The sequence below is a fragment of the Falco punctatus genome (assembly GCF_963210335.1).
Source record: "Falco punctatus genome assembly, chromosome: 4".
Classification (NCBI taxonomy): Eukaryota; Metazoa; Chordata; class Aves; order Falconiformes; family Falconidae; genus Falco; species Falco punctatus.
In genome coordinates, this window is record NC_137583.1 from 37,418,611 (window position 1) to 37,438,081 (window position 19,471).

A 19,471-nucleotide genomic window follows, 5' to 3' on the forward strand; every position below is an offset into this window, starting at 1 on the left:
TACATGCACTGCATTTAATTCAGAGTATTGTTGCTTCTGGGAGCTTAGCAGCTACTAGGTCAACAGTTTTTTATTGGGAAATGTTAATGTTTTATGGCTTCATTTAAATTAGGTGGATGAACGTAAAACCATCATCTGCTTGGCTTTTCAATTACAAGACACAGAAATAAACCCACTTTCCAGGTTGTCCCACCTACTACACAACTTCCAGCTTTTCCATACAGCCCAGTCCATTTTTGCTTTATAATCGGATCATGCAAACAGAGATGTTTTTCCTATAGGAAATGAATCATGGGAGCCACTGACCTGTTTCTGGAGACGCAGCATTACCCAAGATGCCGCCACCTCCCACCTGCCCCACACAAGGCAGGCACCAGAACACCAACGGGCAAAGCTGGGGCTGGTGGCACAAGCACACAGCCCACCCAGCACCCTGCTGCCATAGACTGCTAGACCAAAGCCTGGACAGCCCGAGAGTTTTTTGAGGCACACCAAATATCAGAAGACATTTTAAGACTTACCACTGTGAGTTGAAGCCTTCGACCAGTCTACCCAAATATTGCATTTAATATGAAACGCCATTTGGTGGGCAGCTGGCTGGTGCATGGCAGCCCCAGCTTTCACCCAGAGCTGAGCAGCCACCTTCAAACACGTGTTGAGTCACATAATGAGAGTGAGGTTTTGCACAACACAATTCAGAAAGTGTCTGAGGAGTAAGTGCTTCTCACACTCCAGTGAAGACACACAGCATTTTTAATTTTTACCCAATAATGTCCCCTGACTTTGGTGACTCCCCAGTGCTGCAGTGGCAGCTTTGGGGCTCCACGTGCCACTGAGCAGCTCCTCTAACAAGACCACAATTCAGTGGATCTCCTTCCACCCAGCCCTGGTGCCCAAAGACATGGCTGCACCACACATCTGTCACCTGCCAGTGCCGTAACAGTGCCACTTACGTACCATTTACAAAAGAGCTGCCTTTCCCCAGAAACCCAGCCTCTGGGCTTGACCACCAACCTCCTGCAAGACGTGCCCAAAAGCTCCCTGCCACCACCATGCAGCACAGGAGGATCACATGTTGTCTTGAAGAGCTCCCAGGACACTGCGATTCCTAAAGAGCAGGACCCACAGAAATACCACCACCACCCATCAAGCCTTCCTCTCATGATGGAGTTATGGGGAAGTTCAAAACTCCTCAGTGGACCTTATGAAAAACATCCAACAAGATCACAACCAACCAACCTTCTGAGGATCTGATGGCAGCCTGCCTGCCCTCAGCCACGTCATGAGGATTAATGTTTGCAGCTGGTAAAGACAGCTCCTCCTCCTCCTCCCTGCAGAGATGACCCTCCAGCCTTCCTGAGGGCACACAGCTACTGCTCACCATTGTTCTCATCACAGCCCTGATCCCCAGTTAGACCGTGCCCGTATGCTGGACCAGAGGACAGCCATCACTCACAGAAGTCTCAGCTTGAGGGAGTGCCTAGTTTAAATAACTCACAGCTTTGCTCACTGCCTCATTTATGTTAAGCATGAGCCCATCTCAGCCCCACTCTGCTGCTTCCCAAGGCTGCCCCCAACCCTCCTCAGCCTGGCAGGTCCCACAGCCTTGGGGGTACGGCTCTCACACAGCCCCAGGCCATGGCCCCAAGCCCCTCCTCTGCCATCACTCCCACCAATGCCCTTCATGCCATGCCAGGAGAGCCGAGCAGACATCCCCCTCACTGTCCCCAGGAAGGCACCAGGAGCCAGTAAAGCACCCACAAGGAAGGTCGCAGGCATCTCTGGGGAGTTCGATGGGCAAATTGAACACGGTCTCTTGGACTTCAAGAAGCTGAGGAGCAAAAGCTACAGTCACTTCAGGAAGCTTTACAACGAGTTGTGGGATCATTTACCAGAAGAACCTCACACTAAGTCAACAGCAGCATGAACAGAGAGTACAGCTCCCAGGGACATAAGCTGGCAGGACTGCTTGCTCAGGGAAGCCAAGCCCCAGCAGCCAGGGAGAGACCTTCAGGTGACTGATCACTCACGCACCCACCCACACCACAGGCCAACGCTTCTTAGGACTGATAAATTTTAGACACACAATAAAAAGTCAAAGCCACAACTATAATGCACTATAAGGGGAGACTGCCGTTGTCACCTGCATCCCAGCCCCTGCTGCTGCAGGGCACGTGCTGACCTCCAGCCACCCCGGGGACAACCAGCAACCCAGCAGTAGTGATGCCACCTCAGCCGCTGGGTCACCACCAGCCACCCAGCTCCAGCTCTCCACCAGGCAGAGGTGAAGCACCAGACCAGCTGGATGGCAATTTCCATGGCAACACAGGGATGCCATCAGCAGAGGATTAAGCTCCAGCGGGAGGGGAAGCAGGACCAGGGGGAGGGAGGCTGATCAACAAGCACTGCGACAGGGAGCTGCAGAGGAGCAGAGGCCTACGGCATTGATTTTCACGCCCATCTTCCCCTTTCAAGTCTTCTCTAGCATGAAAGTCCCAATTTAAATGGCAGACTTTGACACCATTAAAAGCTATCAGAGCATTTAACACACTGCCCCTTCCTCCCACGTCATCACACCCACGTCTGCCACAGAAATAAAGAGGACTGCAAGATCCAGACATCTCCCCGCAGTCCCGGCAAGAAAGTGCAGCAAATCTGCGTCACACAGAGAACCTTTGAAAGAGGATGAATGCTAAGTGCAGGGGAAAATGATTACTTTATTTGTAAAGACCATGTCTCTTGTCATTCTAATTCATTCCAAATCCTCCAGGCACTGGACAGCTGCAGGTTTAATCATGAATATACAAATCAGCAACACATGAACAACAAAGACAGCCTCCAAATGCAATATGGGGAGACCCAGAACTTGGTCTGCTTTGGCTGCCGCTCTCCCTCCTTTGTACAGAAAGGAAGGAGCGGATCGGTAAAGCCAGAACCTACCACCACACATCCAGGCAGCACAGCAGTACCTCTCCCATTTACTCCTGGACATGAGAACACCAGCCTGCACCTCTCCCTCCTCCAGCAAAGCCTCCCCACCACCAAGAGGGAAGCAACAGCTGCATGGAGGACAGCAAAGGGGAGAGAAGAGGGAGGAGAAGCGAGGAAGGGTGGGCAGAGGCAATGGCTGGTGGAAACAAGAAGCTGGAGGGACTGAGAGCAGCTGGAGCAGCACAGACAACTCAAGTAGGTAGCTGGAAAGGAAAACCATGGGGCTTAACCTACACAAAACAAATGCGCCAAGTAACGGGAAATTGCTCACTTTGGTCTGAGCCTTGGCCAGGGCAGAGCACGAGCATAACACTGGTACGCAGAGGGTGGGTGCACACTCTCACCCCAGCCCAGCTCTGGGAAGCAGCACTCGCATCCCAGGTCCAGCCTACCACTGACACCCTGTTGCCTCACCTCCATCTCCACCCCAGGACCATCAGACAAGGCTCCCTCCAAAGAGTATGTCAGGCTCCCAGGTCAGTCCTGGGATGACCAAACACTAAATGCAGAATGCTGACAATAATAATCAGTGTACATAAGAAAAAAGTCCAGCTCCCAGTTCTGCAAGGAAGTAGACAAGCATAACGCCTCCCCCCCCACTAGCACCAGCTCTAAAGGCTCCAGGATTTTATAAGCGCATCAGCCCTGGTCCTCTTGGCAGAAGCACCTTATGGAAATGCCAGTGTCCCGCTCCTGGCCATGTGTGCCTCCCGAGCCAGCCCCGCACCTGCAGCCGACAGCCAGCCAGGCAAGAAACAGCAACCTGCTGTGAGAGAGGAATTAACAGTATTAAGACCTTGTATGACAAATTCAATGTCAAAATAAACAACACTGGAGATACTCCACCAGCCAATCTCATTTGTACTTAAAATCCTAGGGTTTAATCCAAGAAAAGCATTTGTACCACATGGTGAAGGGTCTGGAGCTCCAGCCCAGCCAGGCTCTGACACCCAGGGCAGTCATGGCATTACCAGTATGGGATGGAAGTTCCAGGACACCTGCACCCACCAGCAAAACACACCTGGTTCAACTGGTAAATCCAAAGCCCACTGACCAGGAAAACACAAATATCAATGCTTGCATGGACAAGCCCACCTTCAAGCCTTCAGGCAAACCTGAGCCCCTCGTACCCACAGCCTTTATGCCATGGGGCTGTCCAAGCTCCAACAAGGGGGGCTGCCCCCAACCCAGCCACACAACTAGGCCTCCCTGGCCAGCTGTACACATCTGTGGGAACCATAATCTTGGCCATAAAGCCATAGCTTGGGGCTGGGACAGGGTGTCGGAGCAGCACTTGATGAAGTACTTGCCACTGCGAAATGCAGATGCAAAACCCCAGTCCCCCTGTGTCAGCTGTGGTGGCATCAGCCGGTTTTCCTGGACAGCCTCAAAGCCTCACCCACTCTCACTGGCAAAACCTCTTCCCACCAGCACAGACTCTGACACGGCCTCACCGCAGCCCTCCACTCCATCAGCGCCGCGCCAGCCGGGCTGGGCAGGAGGTGGGACGGGGACCCAAGGCCCCGGGGCAGGCGCTGAGCTGGCAGAGAGCAGCGCCCTGAGCACCCACTGAGATAGGCGGTGGATTTTACTCCCCACTGTAGCCATAGGCTGGGCTTCATGTGCCCTGTCTCCTCCACGAGCTCGACAAGGAAAGATAAGAAAGCATGCACATCCCCGCGCCAAGCGTGAGTCACTCTGGGAATGGCAACAGCAACAAACCCACTCCCCTGCCCGCCTCTCGCGCCACAACTTATCTCCTCTCCCCACAGCAAGAGAGAAAGGGTACCCCCCACCCCCTTAAAAATCGCCTTTCTTTTTTTAAAAAATTCCTTGAACAAATGGCAGCAAATCCCAATGTGGAGCTGCACAATGGACACTTCAGTCTGCCCAGGGGAGGGAAAGACAGGACCTTCAATGCCTAAATAAATTCAATTTGCTCATTAAGAGGGGGCTGGGGAAGGTTAGGCGGAGGGTAGCCGTGGTTATTCACTTCCCCCAATTAACATTCCAGCAGCGCTGCTCTGCTTTCTAGGAACAATAACTTTTTCGGAAGGGGGAGTGATGCTCGTGGGGGCGTTGGATGGTCCTGGAGAAAGGAGACACGTCCATGCCTTAACAGGGTCCGAGTTTATGTATGATGGGAACCGCTAAACAAAACAAAGAATAAATAAAGCAAAAAGAACCTGCAAAATAAAACCCCTCACATCCCTAGACCAAGATTATTTGCCTTTGCTGCTGATCTAAATATTTTCTGCACAGGCCTTGGCAACAGAGAAGGAGGTGGCTTGTCACTGATTTGTTTATAAAAGGTCTCCAAATGTAGGGTAATTAAAAATATTTAGACCAGGCTTTGAGCCACATTATGCCCACAGCCTCCCGTGGCCCCACGCCGACTCGCAGCAGCTGAGGACCTTGACTGCCCATGTTTTAAAGCAAAGCAGAGCCTCACCCCCTCCACCCTCTGCCAGGCTCTGTGTTGCTGCCAGCCCAGGCTAACAGGTGGGGTGGTGCGGTGGTGGGGAGGGTGGGCAGGGGGGTTAACCCATCCCTGCACCTGCCGGGGAGGAAGGAACCACTTCCCAGCTTGTGGCTCCACAGGCCAGGGCTCCTGCAGGATGAGCAGGGCTGGATCCCAGCCTCTCCTCTCTCCCGGGCTTCCTTCTGCCCCGAAAAATTCCCAGACCCCTTCACTGAGTCTGCCCATCACTCCACGACAGTAACTTACTTATTTCCTTCCCAAGACGAAAAATGTGCCTTTTCTTAGCATGGCCACTAATTTCTCCAATAAAGCATTTGCAGCACGCTTGGGAGCTCCCACTTGCTCTTGCAACTTCCCTGATGCTCTTAGGAGGGAAGCTGCTGTGCCTCAGTCCCCCCTGGCATGCGAGCCCTGCGATGGCACGCACACACAGAAGACAAGGAGCACAAACCAAACGCAACCACAGTCACACCAGCGGGAAGGAAAACCACAGGAGGGGCTCTGCACACCAGACACTGCCCACTGCGGCCGGCCCCGCTCGCCAGCAGAGCCCTGGGCAGCTGCCATGAGGGGAGCACGCGGCAGGAGCGGAGGGCTTCCAGGCGCGGGACAAAGCCCAACACCAGACCAAGCCGTGCCTATCACCATCTCAAGTGCTGCAGGCCTGAAAAGAGCAGGCTTGCCCTTGTAAAACTGAAAACAACCACTGAAAATGAGCGGGTCCATCAATACCCCACGGGCGTATGTGCTGGGGCGTATCTATTTCACCACTTTACAGTTTTGAAGGATTCCCATGAAAATCTAGCCCAAACAGACAGATGGCTAGAGCTTAGCATTCCCAGTCACCACGTATAAGCAATAACAGGGCACTCAAAAGCAGGACCCTGGCACGAGGCATGGCTGGACAGACGTCTCTGCAGGGGGAGGTCAGGCAGCGCTGACTGTTACGCTCAGTTATATCATCTGTGGATGCCTACAGCCACAAGTAGGAAAGAAAAACACTTTGATCTGCTACACATGGGAACTGAAACCAGTTTGGTTTACCCTGCAGATGTTAAATCAGCACATAAGTCCCATGCAAACATGCCCAACTAAAAAAAGCTCCCATCAGCACGGTGTTCAGCTGCAGCCAGCTTCAGCTCGGTTACGTCCTATCAAACAGGCACGAAGCAGACTTGAAGCTAGCAATATCCAAAGGTGCTCCAGTTATTTAATTCACTCATCCACAATACTCAAGTTGAAGATTTGCAGTTACCCCCATTTGGCTTCTCAGATGACAAAGCAGCTTGCCAATTTACCAGGGGATGTGTAACCACATCAAGCAGCTCTTTGGTGCCAACACCATCTCGCAGGAAGAAGATGGAAGGATGGTAGAAAGGCACGCACCTACCTGAGAAGGTGCCTCCTCACAGGTTTGATGCAGAAAGTTTGGTAATGCTGTATTGGGTGACCAATATTGTCACCCTGAGGCACTTGGTTGCACAGCCCAGCACACAGAACCAAACGTCCCTTGCAGAAGACCAGCCAGAGGTCTGGGGGAAAGACTAGCCTGGCCTGAAGCCCCGCTAGCAGTCTCCAGCACACCTCCTGCTTCTTGCCCTGAATCCTCTCTGCAGGTGAAAGCAAGGTCAACAGCAGAAAGGCTCCCAGGGAAGCTGTGTGGCTTGCATGCTCTTCCTGGAGCATCACGAGGCTTAATCCCAGTGCCTTTTCATGGTAAGCAAAGGTCTGCAATCAGAACAAATCCTCTCTCAAGCCAGCATCAGGCACTAGGACTCTATTTTCCCCACTTTTGGGGCAGCCAGTGCTCTGTCCTACCACCCAAGCAGCCACTGCACAACCTATTGCTCCAGAGCCAACGCCACAGACACTCACCAGAGGTACCTTAAATGGCCACAAGGAACAGTAAGCGATCATTTCGACAAAAACCCGGATGAAATAGCTGAGCTGTGGGCTGGATTTGCTGTTGAATTTCAAGCCTGAAAGAGGAATCCAGCCATAAAAATGCAGAGGCCAACTACTGAAAGGAAAAGATCCCTGCCAGAGGGGAAGCAGAAGGAACCAAAACCAGACTTGGCACGTGCTCCCTTCCAGCCCTGGTGCACCACAGACCAGGCGCGTGTCTCCTCCTCACCATGCAACACAGTTATTGCCATAGTTGAACACAGGAGAAGCTGAACCAGGGCCCAGGTCCAGCACAGCCCTATCTATGTCGCTAGCAGCCTCCCTACACAAAGCTCCGTACCTGGTTTCCTCCAACAATGCTTCCTCCCTCTCCTCCCCAGAGATAAGAGGGGCCCACGCAACAGTATCGAGACCCCACCACCCCATAGGGAAAGTGGTGCACATAGGGTCTTTCCAGGACAGCAGCTCTCATGCTGCTTTCCTCAAAGTGTCCAGAAACGCTGCAACTTTTCTCGAGGCAGGACATTTCTGCTGTCAGGAGACGAGAAGATCCAGAAGTTTAATATTGTCATGCTGGTAGCTGGGCATCTCAGAAAACCTGTTCTCTCTGCCTTGAAAAGTCACCTCTGTAATAGCCGAAGAAAAGAGAGGGAAATTCTCACCCCCAGGAAAGCATAATTATGCCTTTCTATCCCACTGCCAGGTGGTCCTGGGCCCCAGCTGACCTTCTCCTGGGCTGCCTGGAGGCTTCAGCAAGGACAGATTCAGCAGGCTGGCAGCAAGCACACCCCTTGCCATTGAACAGCCTTCAAAGCCTCATCACGAGCTCCACAGCCAAAGCATCCCTCCCACCCCTCTTCAACATAGCCCCCCCTCCCCTCACCCTCCCGCTCCAGGGCGAGGACCAGCAAGGCTGAAGGTCTCACAGCTGCGGGCCATACAGCCTCCCCATCACCACCCCTCTGCAGCTATTCTTAGTCCTCTGGTGTGATCAGGCTCAGACTGGAGATGCGACTGCAGCAGCAGGAGAGAAGGAAAACAGTCTTCTGCATGTGACAGGCAAAGACTTCTAAATAGTCAGAGCAGAAAGAGGTAAGTCTCCTTTATTTTCCAGGAGACCAAGACTCAACTATGCAAGTGGAGCAGCCTCCAAAGGCACCCTACTCTCCACTGAAGCCTGGGCTATTTCTGCCTCTGCAAATGCTCCCTTGTAGAGATAAGGCTCAGCTTTCTGAAGCTCACAAACTAGTCATTAAAAAAAATTAAATCCAAGGTGGGAGAAGTGAGATAAACAAAATGCTATTAGGAACCCCCAGGTCAAACTGCCTCTCCTGTCACCAGGGCCCTCCTCTCGCCAGCACATTCCTGCCGCTAATGAGGCCCCACCGCTTCCTCCTCCCTCCTCAAGTTGCTCCTGGTGATGCAAATCCATCGTCTTTGTTTCTATTCTTGGAGTAAAAACAGAACCAAAGTAAATAGCAAAACAGCTCTTAGGTTTCAGGATCCTTTCTTTTTCCACCCTTCCCAACAGCAGCAAGGCTGTTGTTGCCGTCAAAGCGAGGTGACACCCGACCCCAGACATCATCCTGTTCCCACCGGAAATGCTCCACTTAATCTTCAGCCTCCAACATCCCCTTTGAGATCATCGCCAGCTCGGTCTCCGAACCTCTGCTCCGAACCTCTGCTCCTTGGGAGGCTTCAGGTGTCACTGCAAGCCTCTCAACGAGCAAGAGTGCCTGCAGAGAGTCTGCCAAGGACTCTGGTGATGGCAGAGAGCTCTCCCCATCCCCAGTCCTTCTGCAGAAGGCTAGAGACACATCCCCATCAGACCTTCTGCCTTCCACCATCACCCCTGACTTGCCAAACTGGCTCCAGTCTGCACCCAGAGAGACCTCACGGTGCCCAGCATGTTCCCACATGTCAGGGTAGGCACCGATGCACATGCACAGAGGGGGAGACACACAGCAGCTTAAGTTAGAGACATCACCCCTCCTCATATGTGCCAGTGTCCCATGAAGCAGGGTGACCGCTGCTGTGCCACAGCACACTGCCAGGGATGGTGCTTACACAAGGAAGGGCCAGTGCTGAAAATCATCTCTGCCACTGCCAAGCTCCCATGGAAGCTGCAGAGGCAGGAGGGACAGGTAGGGCAGTCTGTGCAAGAAAAAGCGCCATTCAGATACGGTTTCTGGTGTCTAACAACATCTTCAAAAGTCACCTCCTCCTTCGTGGGTGTCCAGCAAAGCCAAGCAGGCAGCAAGCCTTACCTCAAGTGCTGGGACCTTGAGCGCCTTCAGCAGGACGAGCACACTCTGGGTAGCAGCAGGCTCATGCCCCAGCACTCTCTCCACCGTCATGGCCCATGCTGGGAAGCAGACAGCTGCAAAGAGCCAAGCCTCGGCTCCAGGGGCAGCGGCAGGGGAGAGCAGAGCCCTGACAGCACTCCTTAACCACCAACAGTCAGATGTGGCCACTCCACTCGGACACTGCAACCTCCCAGTGCTTTGAGGAGCTCTGGCAGGTTTCCCCAGGCTCCCAGGTGCAAGGAGGAACGGGGAGACTGTGAGGATACAGAGGCTGAGGGAAACTCAGACCTCTGCAGTGAGGCAGGCATAGGTAAAACAAAGCCCTTCTTCCAGAGATGGGGGAATAAAAATCCGAGCAGCCCGCGGAGCTGCCGTGGGTACTGGTGCACTGAAGCGCAGTGCTGCAGAGACCTCTTGCAGCACACAACTGTTACTGCACCCATGCCCCGACACCACGGAGCATCCTTGGAGCTGCATGGTTTCTAACATAAAAAGCGCTTTACCACACGCTAGTGATTTAGCCTGTGCATCCCCGGGCAGGCTGCAACTGGTGAGGCTTTGCAGCATCCAGCTGATGGCATCCAGCACACGTGAAGTGCCATCTACAGACAGCCACTACACTAAACTGCTCCTAGTTCTGCAGCTGAATCCACTTGCCATCTCCTTGAGTCTAGATGAAGCCACAATAGTGCCCAAAAGGGCTTATTTGGGCACAAGCACCTCTCTCTGCATGAATTTGCTTGCAGGGAAAGTACTTGAGTGTTTAAACCTCAGGCTGCTGAAGTACGTTCTTCGTTGGTACTCTCCAACAGCTTTTCATGAAAAGCATTTCGGGGGTTGCATTTGCCAAGAGCTGCACCATTTGCTCATGTACCTGAAGCACCTGCCTTCCTCAGATCAAGAAGATGCAAAGACCTGCAGACTGTGAGCTCCACGTTGTAAGATGACAGACTAAGCAACTAGATTTGCTGCCTGATATCTGGGAAAGTAAGAGGGCTCAAGAGGAAGAGCAAAAGAGCAGATCTACGAAGGGAAACACAAAAGAAGTCTTGTAGGTGGACCAAGAGGCCCTGTGGTCAGCAGAGGATATGATTTAGTAATGCCTGCTCTGAGCAGTGACCAGAGTGGGATTCAGGGACCCACAACCACAAAGCCATCCTTGCTGGCAAACCACAGAGCCCAGAAGTAAGAAGAGAAAGAAATCGGGATGACAAAACCTACCAGATTGTGCACTTTGGGATTAACAGGAACAACCCCAGCATCCAGGACTTCTCCAGCTAGATCCAGAGGCCAGGAAGAACCTGGGAAGCAGACACGTGGCCACTGTCACCATCACACCCAGCTGTCAGGAGGGGACAACAGCCAAAGGCAGGCAGAGAAGCTGTGCTGGGGAGAGGGACCTCCACACCCTGAACAGCAACTGGTCTGGGGGCTGACAACACAAGTCCTTGTGTGTTCGAGCAAGATCGAGCCACCCAAGAGCCTTTGCTTTTCTATGCAGCTGAACCATCGCTGACTGCAGCCCAAAGCACCCCCAGCCCACCCCACATCGATGAGACCCCAGCCTGGGCTACAGCACCAACCAGACACCTCATTCAAGCTTCACATTGTGAGGCACCGGTCCTGCCATAAAGGAGGAATACTCCAGCTCATTAAATAATGTCTCACTTATTTTAAATCACTGTGGTTGTTTTCTTCTTTCACACAAACTTCAAATACCAAAGGACACAGTGCACATTTTTAGCAAGTCTAGCTTGGAGAAGCAGAGTAAAATTGGAAGTTGGCAAAGTGCTCTGCTTTCCTCCTCCTCAGCCCTGCTGCTTTCTGTGCATTTGATGCTCCTGGCCCAGAAGCAAAATTCTAACGCATCAGAGGCTGGGAAGTTGCTGCTTTTCTCTCTGTCAGCTGGTCAGATGCTCCCTCCACCATCTCCTGAGCCAGCATTCCCATCCCTGCACAGGCTGCACTCGCTGAACCCAGGCTGCTCCTTCCCAAAGCAACGCCAGCAGAGGGAGCAGACACTGCAGGTCTGCATGGAAATGACAGCAGGTTTTAACTGTGGTTATTATACTTTGAATCTAGAGGTTATTTCCTAGTAGTTTGCATAAGTTATTTGAAAAGGCCCAAGTCAGGACCACAGCCAGCCTGCATCCTCTCTTGTAAGAGCCCTGGGAAAGCATATATAGTTTGCACTACTATCCAGGCTGCAAAATGTCAGTATTCAAATCAAAACCAAAGTCCGTCCCTTGGCAATAAACGCCTTCCAGATTCAAGCACAGGGGCCCACAGCTACTGTTTATTTTAAAGCACTGTACTCTCAAACCCCTGAAAGACTGCCTATCAGCAGGTCTCACATCACTTACAACAAACAGGAGAGTCTTCCTACAAGTGATTTATGAATGCAATGTGGTTTTGCCCTATATTAAGCACTAAATAAACACCAACTAATAGATTTAAGAGACAAACTACTCAGTATTTTCTCTTCAGAAAACTGGAAAAATCTCTTTGAAGGCCAGAACTGGGAGGGAACACACACTCTGGCTCTGCCTGCAGGTTCCCACAACCCAAAGAGGTTTGCTGGAGGAGGCTGGTGCACCCCACCTGGCTGTAAACGCTTTATACAACCTGTTACAACATCTATGCACCCACCCTGCAGATGCACTGAGCCTTTTGGCCATGGGTGGAGGAAGGGGCCAGGAAGTGAGGATTTGCAGAGCGGAGGAGGGAAAAACTGTGTGCTGGTGTTTGCAAGCTTTCAGGAACCCGCTGTGGCCATGCGTTGGTGCTGACCAAATTACTGCACGTGACGGAGGTAAGCAATCAAGGTGTCTTCAACCACCCCTTTGCAAAGCCATTAAACCACCACTGGTGGAGTGCTGTATGGTTACCTGCTGCTCACCTGGGATAGTCTCTGCTATCACCAGCGTTGTTGCTGAAGCTCGTAACCTTTCCATACTAACATGCTGGCTTTGGCCACAAACATGCCCTTACCGCAGGCAAAGCCTTCTTCAGCTGTCCTGGAAGGCCACCACAGGCACCAGCAAGGCAGCTGAGAGCACCACAGAGGTGCCCTGACAGCCAAAAGTTGCTACAGGCAGCTCCCACGCTGGGCCCTGCTCACCTAACCTCTGCAACAGGAGGAGAATGTATGGCTAAGCCAGTGTTTTCTGAAAGGAAAAAGGAATGCTGTTTCTTGCCTGTTTGCAGCTTGCTGTGAAACATCACACTGGCTTGCAGCGCTTGCGCATCCCCTTGCTCTCCTGTGGGGCTGTAAATCTTCCCAGTGACAAGTCACTAGTGCTTTCCCCACCCTGTAAATCCGTACACCTTTGCCCATCCCTGCTGTAGAGGCAGGCGAGCGATTAAACACGCACAGCTACACGCAAGGGTGGGTCGGAAGACGAGGCAGAGCCGAGGTGCCACCACACAGACACCACAGCCCCGTCCCCGCCAGCCACCGTGGGCACACACGCGGCAACGTGCTGGGAAATGCGGCCACAAATTTACAGACCCCAAAGGGAAAGAGGGGAAGCCATGCAAAGCCAGGCAGGGTCAGGAGCTGCACACATTCATAGAGCTCCAGGGAATGAACTCTACAGGCACCACAGCCCACTGTCCCGGCAGGTTGTCAGTGTTTCTGGCCATCTGGGCTTTGTGTAATACTTGGAGTTAATTTTCTTTTTCCTATTCTCATAGGCAAGTTCCCCATGGATCGCAGAAGGATGGGAAGGCTAGGAAGGTAAGCACAAAGCAGCAGCTGAGCATGGTTTGGGGGTATCAGCAATATTAGTTTGACATTCATACAGATAGACATCGCTCCAGAAAAACAAGACTTTGAATGATCTGCATTTGGACATTTAAGACCGACAAAATGCACCTTAATACCTCTCACCAAAACCCAGCTCCAGATTCCCCTATAAGCTGACAAGCAGCACAGCATGTTGGCTGACACGAAACAGAACACCCCCTCCCATCCCAACCACCAGAGTCACTTTTGCACAGGGGACCAAAAGCCCTTTGATGCAGCAGGGCACCGCCACATCTTCAGAGATGTTTAGCACATGGTAAAACATCCCCATGTGCCCAGACCTGTCTTTTCACACACAACGTGGTACCAAGGAAGATCTGGGGCGAGTGTTGAGTGAGGCTGCATCCCTCCATCCCTTCTGCACACAGCCATCCTCCCAGTGCTCCATGGCAACACCTCCAAGCTGCCCAACCCTTGCCCACATCTGGCTGAAGCGCCCAACAGGCACAGAAAGCCTTCGGGAAGGCTGGGAGGGGGAAGGGAATGAACAGAATAAACATCTATCCACCAGGAAGGCATGCTAAAAATGCTCCTGCAACAAGGGGGTCAATCCTGCTCCCAAGCCCTGAGCCCCAGCGGTCTGTATGCCATGGGCAGGATGGCAAGGGTGGGCTGACAGAGCCCAGGCAGGAGGTTTCACTGCACGGAGCACCAGCATGTGCTGCAGAAGCAACAGAGACAGGTAAACAAAATATTTGCCTGTCTCAGCCAAGCTCTCCAAGGCATTTGCATTCATAAGCTTCAGAGTAACCAAGATTTTACATTAAAAGCCCAAGGTGCAGAATAATTTCCTAGACTGCACTGGGGGATTTTCCCCCACCCTAATGCCTGAGATGCAGCCAAGCACAAAACAGCCCATGCTGGCGGTGAACAGGAGGAGAACCACCCTACAGCCTAATCCAGATTTTGAGAAAAATACCTACTGCTTCTCAGGGATCCCAGGGATCCATTACAGCTCAGAGACCTACTGCCCCGCAATGGGGGATGGGTGCCAGAGACACCTGGCTCCAGCAGCTCCAGCAGGAAGACGAGCCAGTATAGCTGGCCAAAAACAAAGCTTAGCTGACCAAGACTCATCCTCAGAAGATGCCCTTGCTCCTGACCAAACCCCTTCACACCCACCAAGCAAAGCAACAGCATCTCCCTGTGGCAAACAACACGTAAGATCATTTCGGCCAGCACTGAGCTTGCACAGCATCTCAAACCCACTTCACTGTGTATCAAACCCACTTCACTGTGTATCATGAGTGTGCAGCACATCCTTGATCCCCAAAAGAGCTGCATGGGTGTACCACCCCAGCTCGCTTGGTTTGCACTGTTTAATCACAGACGCCTGTTCCCAGTTTGGCTTTGAAAAAGTGGGATGTATTGCACTGCCCACATACACCACCAGGAACCCCTTTTCTGCCAGTCTGGCTTTGAGTGGCCCCCACAAAGCTGCTCCTCTAATTCCTCTCCACGGGAGACATTTCCTTTTGCACAGGGATGCTAGGAGCAGACCTGCTCTCCTCTTCCCAAGCCATCACTGCTTCTACTACCAGCACCACCAAGTATTTGCTGGGATGCTACAAGCTGTCATTGCAAATAAAACCACACTTGCCAAAGAAACGAGCTGGGTACATTTTGGTTTCAAGCATTACTGTGTCAGTTCACTCCCGCACTAATCTGCAAAGTGGTGTGATTCACAGGCAGCCTCTCTCCCCCGCTCCCAGGACTGCTCTGCTGCCTGCTTTCCAGTGAGTAAGCTGCTGTCTGGCTCAGGTGTCACATTATTTATCAGGTTCATATAGTGTGAGGTTTTTTTAAATACTCATCAATGAACAATAGTCGGCAAGCAAGCAATTTGCCAAGGTGGGGCTGGGCACAGTTAGATGATACACACTGCACATCCTTCACCTGCCTTTGCATTTACCTCCTTAAGACAGTCACTGCAATTGTTCTTTGCAAAACTGAGGGCAGCATGTGTGTAGATCCAATACAATTCTTGTTGCTTTACTCTGCCCCTTCATGAAACACAGTTGACTTGCCTCTTGTATGGCTCCAGCCTCTTTTTTTTTTTTCCTCTTCCCCTTGTTTTTTTTGTTACACTGAACTACAGGGCACAAACAAGTATTGACTGGCTGCTCACTAATGTTTTCTGAAATCAGAAAACAGGTATGAAAGTGTGTGGTTTTATAGCAGTGTCAGAACATAACCAAATAAAAGCAAGCAAGCAGGAGAGTGTTACCACTGGTGTGATTTCACTGTCATTGGTGGGATTGCAGCAGGGCTGAGCCTGGCTTTGCTGTCACCATAAGCAGGACACCAGAGCCTCCAACACCAGTTGCATACAGGAGACAACAGACTGCACCTAACAGACTTGGTAAATCCCTGCACACTTAGGAACAAGACCAAACTATCAGGATAACACAGAGATGGGTCCCACTAAGCAGAAACCATGCTCCATGCTCTGCCCAGCTTGCCTGGCAGCAACTACCCAGCCTGAGATGCTCACATCCCCTGGACCGGTGGTGCTCTGGAGCAAGGTGGCTTCTGCCCAGACCTGGGTACTCCAGCTGCCCAACATCACTGCAGCGTCCATCAGAACAGGAGGAGTTTCTGGACTGATCATTATCCACGGGAATAGGCGAACCTGGATGGATACACGTTGGCCAGTGCCTGCCTCCTTCTACAGCCCAGTGAGCACTGGATTTGATCAGGTTTCTGCCACAAAGCAAGTTTGTCTCCTCACTGCCTCCTGTTCCCAGGCCCTACCGTTCCGGTTTGCCTTTTCTCCTTCATTATGGGTTTTGTAAAGCAAGAATTACCTCTGCTCAACTCATCAGAAGAGCTTCCAAGATAAACAGGGCTCTAAGTCTTTCCTGGAGGGCACAGACATTTCATAACAGAGTGACTGCCTAGAAAATATACCATACAAAATAAAAAAAAAAAAAAAAAAAAAAAAATCAGTGCATGAGGACACGCCCAGGAAAGCAACACAATCTTGAGTCTCACCTACTTGGAACATGCGTGAATTAAAGCAAGCAGAAGCATCAGGCCAGCTGTGGCAGCACCACGGATGGCAGAGCTGTGGCACGGCCATGCCACCGGCTGCTCTCTTCCATCTCACCAGCACAAACTGTGCATTGTGGAAGAGTTCACCAAAGAGCAGCAGCATTTCATTGCAGAGGAGCAGGGGGTGTCAGGATAGAGACCCACTGCAAATCAGGCTAATGACCAGCACGCCAGGACCCCTAGCACTGCTGGCTCCTCCTCTTCAGGGAGCAGAAGATCTGCACCATCAGCTTAACAGGTTTCCTTAGAACATCACAAAGTCACTGGGCAATACCAGAATGACTGGCCTAGATACAGAGTACTTCAAAATCCCAAGGGAGAAAAGAAGAAGTACAAATTCTCTCAGAGCCCTGCAGTAATCTGCACGGACTGTCCTAGCAGCCACTACAGACAGTGACTCAGTTCTGGGTGTCTCTTTTAATGCTCCTTATAGCTAATACTGAGTTTATAATAGGGTTAATTCTACCTTTAACGGTCGGGGTCCTGAGAAGACAAGAAGTTTCAGCACAGCCTGTAACAGTCATCGTTGCTCTCCTCCTCCCCCCAGGCAAGGGACACGGCAGAAGATCCCATCCCTGCTTCTTGCTGCCCATCTCAAAGGCAGCATGGAGCCAGCCGGGCACAAAACCCAAAACAGGCCCTTATCCATCACCCAGAACAACAGGCGCAAGGGTTCGGAGCACAGACCCAGCCCTGGCCATCACCCCCATGACAGCATTGATGTGCTGGACCCATGGGGGCAAGGCAGGGGATCCATGTGAGAGACAGGTGCCAAAAAGCTATCAAATGCTCCTCTTGCTCAAAGGTGGAAATGTCACCAACATTACAAGCCTTAGAGGAGTTAAAAGGAAAGACTTATTAGAAAGAAAACTCATTCTGACAATCACAAAAATTGGAATTCATTTAAAATTCAAATTATGCAAATTCAAGCAATCTGTATGTGCAGATCCATCACATGCCAGCAGTGGGACCAAAGAAGACACATGCCACCAGCTATGTGGTTGGGGGAAATCCTCCTAGAGCTGGAGGAGGGTGGAAGGCAGGCATGCTCACCTCCGGCAGACAGGGGAAGGGCGGCTGCTCCTGGGGAACAGGGCCACACAGAATTTGCAGGTGCTCCCTCTGCACTGGCAGGGAAGCCAAGAGATGCCTGGGCAACACCAGCAGCACTCCAGCATGCCATACCCCAGGGGTGCAGGGAGGCAAGTCTCAAATGTTTTCACACAAGCTATAATAAATTCTCCCTTGCAGAAGCTTAGATGCCTGTGACCAACACGAAGCCTTCGTTAGGCAGAGAGCCTAATCAAATGGATGCGAGACAGCTGCACAGCACAGGCTCCATGTGGGCAATAGCTCTGCCTCATCCCCATCCACTCTGCCAGGCTAGGGTCCCAGCTGCCCCCCAAAAGCCCTGTAATCAGGAGCCTCTCCCCTTGCTCAGCACTTCCCAAAATAGAAAGCCAAGCAACTGCATTGCAAGGCAAAGGCATCCCGGAATGTCAGCACAGAAAGAGCAAAGCCAGAAATCTAATGTTACGAGCTGGGCAAGCGCAACAGCCCGGAAAAATGAATCAAGCTTTAAACGTGGACCTTCCTGAAAGGTCCCAGATGAGCCACTGCAGAAAAGGCAGATCATATTCTCTCCTGTAAATGCTCTGCCATGCACGAGGAGAGTGGCTCTCAGCAGGCACTGCCTGTCCCACCAGCCACACTCAGAGCGGGGCTAGCCAGGGCACTGCGGGGACCGGGGGACACTGCAGTGCCTCCAGCACCAAGGTAGAAAGTAATTACCAAACAGTGGGAGGACATGGAGCCCAACCCTTGCTACCTGTTCTTGGAAATAACTTCCCCAGGTTGGCAGGACCTTTACCGTGAACTTAAAACCCAGGCTGTCCAGCTGTGTGGGGAACACTGGTCCCATACCAGCCCAAGCCTCAGCTACGGAACAAGCTGCCAGCTCAGCTTGCTGCATGCTTGCTGCCCTGAGCCCCTGCTGAAGGACCCTGTGATGCCCCTTCCAGGTAGGATGAGTCTGCTTTTCTCAGTAGGTCTCACAAGGTCACAGCCCATGGCCAAGCCTACAGCAACAACATCTTTTAGCTGCTAAAACAAACCAGAAAAGACATAGCAAGAAAAAAAAAACCAAAAAACAAGACACATCATACGAATTTCCTGCTCTGTTCCTTGATGGATAGTCAGCTCCATGGGTACACCAAGAAAAGCTAAAAGTCCCCAAAACCTCATGAAGTCAAAGGCCAAAGCAAACCAGCCACAGACAGCACAAAGCAGGCAGTGGCTGACCCCATGGGCAGGCGGCAGGGGCCTGCCCCATCAGGAGCTGGGACCCCAAGTGCTGCTGGCTCCTCTTCGGGGAGCACCAGGATCTGCACCATCAGCTCAACAGGTTTCCTTAGAACATCACAAAGTCACTGGGCAATACCAGAACGACTGGCCTAGATACAGAGTACTTCAAAATGCCAATGGGAAAAGAAGTACAAATTCACTCAGAGCCCTGCAGTAATCTGCACTGACTCTCTGCAAGCACCAGGATGTTGCTTGTGCTGAGCGCCCCAAGTCCTTCCATGCCTTTTGCACCACTCTGCACTGCAGAAGGGAGGCTGTGGGTGACAGATCCCACCGAGTTACTGAAAGACCATCTCTGAAAGAGGAACTGTCCCCCAGCATCTCCCTCCCACTCTCCTGGGTGCAGCTTCAGGCTGCAGAAGGCTGACAGACAGATAAAGCAGACATAGGTGCCTCACCCAGCTGCAGGACCACCTCATCTCCAACATCTTTCGGCCACTGATCAGACGCCCCGTCCTGCTTTTGCTCATCTCCATCGCTGAGGCATCCCAAGGCAGCAGCTCCCACAGAGCTGGTTCACAGGTGCCGCTGGCAGCACCAGGGTTGTGACCAGCTCCCCCA

The 19,471-nt window shown here is 52.0% G+C and overlaps 1 protein-coding gene across 4 annotated transcripts in view; it reads right to left on the reverse strand.

Annotated features, from left to right (window-relative positions):
• The window catches only part of LOC308063845 (ankyrin repeat and fibronectin type-III domain-containing protein 1-like), a 221,494-nt gene that overhangs the window by 144,666 nt on the left and 57,357 nt on the right, over positions 1-19,471 (reverse strand). The gene's annotated exons all lie outside the window — the stretch shown is intronic.